The sequence below is a fragment of the Embiotoca jacksoni genome, unplaced genomic scaffold (assembly GCF_022577435.1).
Source record: "Embiotoca jacksoni isolate LCO1_2020_lvr unplaced genomic scaffold, fEmbJac1.0.p SCAF_22, whole genome shotgun sequence".
Taxonomy (NCBI): domain Eukaryota; kingdom Metazoa; phylum Chordata; class Actinopteri; family Embiotocidae; genus Embiotoca; species Embiotoca jacksoni.
In genome coordinates, this window is record NW_027185363.1 from 7,872,867 (window position 1) to 7,875,584 (window position 2,718).

The 2,718-nt window shown below is 40.5% G+C and overlaps 1 non-coding gene across 1 annotated transcript; it reads right to left on the minus strand.

Moving 5' to 3' along the window:
- Window positions 1-1,848: 1,848 nt before the first annotated feature.
- Window positions 1,849-1,931, minus strand: trnal-uaa (transfer RNA leucine (anticodon UAA)). Its single transcript has one exon. It is a non-coding gene; the product is annotated as a tRNA-Leu (tRNA).
- Window positions 1,932-2,718: the final 787 nt, after the last annotated feature.

Consider the following 2,718-nt stretch of genomic DNA (forward strand, 5'->3'; position numbering starts at 1 on the left):
GCCTGTATTGTTCAGTGGCGGAGGGGGGACGACGTTATCTTTGTAGTGATTTCATCCGTGATTTTCACATGTCCTAAAGGTTAATACGAAATATAATAACACAATAATACAAAAGGAAACTAGTCACACTTTATGAATCCTGACTTTAAAGAGGGACTCACGTTTTGAGCTGAACATCGTCTGAGATTGGTACGATCCACTTGGGTCAAAAGACTACATTTCCCATGATTCCGAGCGTGCCGCTCAGTTAACGGTAGCTGTCGGCCGCTGTCACTTAAACTCGTGACGTTTTGACAGGCTATGCGGCACTTCTGAGCGCACAACTGTGATTGTATGTTTGACTTGTACGGCAGAGTTGCTTTTTACCGCCCAAGTTTGACAAATGCATTTATGGATTTTATATCACAGAATCTCTTCATCTTTAACTGAGATAAATGTTTAAAGGGTAAAGTTTAGCCAAGGTTAAAAGTTGCTTACAGTGCCATACACTCTTTCCTCCGTTGTCCAGTAGAGTGGTGGAGCTAAACGCAAATAATATTTAAACAATTTTAATTATATTTTGTGCAGATTTTTACAAACAGACTATATTATTTGAGTAAATATAGTTATACAATTTTTAATTTGGCAAAATGTAGCTAATTTTCAGGGTGGACTTGGTAGACATTATCATTAATAATATTATGTGTGGCAGCAGTACTGATATTGTTGTTGTAACTGTGTAATCAGTTACAAATCCGGGCTTTTATTATTTTAGGTGATTGACTCAATGTTCTCTATTTGAGGGTTTTATGTTTGTGTGTGTGTGTGTGGGGGGGGGGGGGGGTTGTTAATTTTTGTGTGTGTGAGATTAGTTTTTTGGGTTCAATTTTGAATTAAAACACTTCTTCAAAGTTGTCAGTTCCTGCTCTGCAGCAGCAGCTGCACCCCATTGGACCATCTTCACCATTGAAGGCCATCCAGCAGCAGAGAATCTGAAGCATGAAGCAGAGTTCAGACAGAGTTCAGACAGAGTTCAGCGCCTCGGTGCAGGAGGAGGTGGAGAGAGACCCAGGTGTGTTCTGACGACGATTCGCTCCATCTACAGTCGCAAGTATAAAGAGTCAAAAAGACTGTTTTCTGCTGGAACAAGTGAATCACACCTGCAGCTTCAGCATGTTAGCGAAGTTGGCTCAACAGCTAAAGGTCAGGATTGATGGTTCAAATCTTACCTTAAATTTGACTGTGTACTTGTTATACAGAAAGACAAAGAAATAGTCAATCGTAAACCTGTGAGGGAAACTATTTTTGGTCCCGATCCAACTGATATTTCTGTTTTCCGCAGAAGCAAACTGACGTGATGAATCTCTAAAGCTGATGCTCCCTGCTCCAACAGCTGATTCTGAGCAAGTTCCTGTAAAACTCAAGAGTAAAGAGTCTTCAGAACTCTTTACTCTTACTACTGTGTCTGTAGGTCAACAGATGCTTTCCATGAACATTGGCAACAGTGGCCCTGCAATTCTCATAAACAATCGCTTGTAAAGTAAAAACGGCGGCTGGGCAGGATTCGAAACTGTAACGTTCTGCTAAGGGCATCGACACCCGTATGGCATCTGCTTCGATCACCTGGGTATCAGACTATTTCACCATGCAAGCATATAGGATGCCATGGTTATTTTCTGTATGACCTCTTATTGTGGCATCTGCCTGGGCTCGCCTCAACCTGCAAAGCAGCATGCACACTGAGTATCAAGATACTCCTGTTGACTATAAGCAACAACATATTGAACAAATGCATTGTAGATATGTAAAACACCCCTACAGTGTAAGGCTATAATGCACAGGTGTTTTTAATCAATTGTGTGATCACACTACCAGGAGTGGGGATTGAACCCACGAGGACTATTGTCCATTGGATCTTAAGTCCAACGCCTTAACCTCTCGGCCATCCTGGTTGATCGGGAAACCTATTAACCATCAACAGGTCGACACACTCTGCAAGTGCAGAGCATGAAATGCAAATGAACTCTTTCATGCTTTGTGCTAAGCTCACAAATTACTTTGAACTGATAAACTTCCAAACTACAGAATCAAAACTAAAAGAATTTAGAAAAATGTAGCGATAATCTTTTACAACTGTATGCAAAGGTAACACAGCATGATTTTAAAATGAGCAGCTTCAGCTCTTAAAATATTTCCTGTGTAACATCAACTGACGAGTTTCCTCTGACACTCAGAAACCTTGCCGATGTGGGGAAGCTGTGAGAAGTAAGAGAGCTGGCCTAAGCTAATATGCTGTTACTGTTACAGCCAGAGTCGTATCATCATGAGAAGTCTTTAAACCCGTAAAGGCTTTACATATCCAGTAAACCACTGGACCAACATCTTACTCATTTTCAACCACTCGATCTGAATGATCAATAATTCGCAATGTCTAACTTAAAACTTCATCTAGAAAAGTAAGAAAAGCAGTGAGACAGACAGTCAAAACTGAAAGTTCATGATTTGTCCTTTACAGGGAAGAATAAACTTTCATCATTAAAAAAAATCTCAAACACATCCTTGTTTGACCTTCGGTGCTCTTGGAAGGAGTTCAACGACAGTACTTTCACTGACTGGCTGGTTTATTCCTTCGTCATCCAGCCCTTTCCTATCCTATAGTTTATTTTTGCTCCCAGTATTTGTGATTGCAGTTCTTGATTTTTGCATTATGTACGTCTCATATCTGGGCAGTAATGTGTC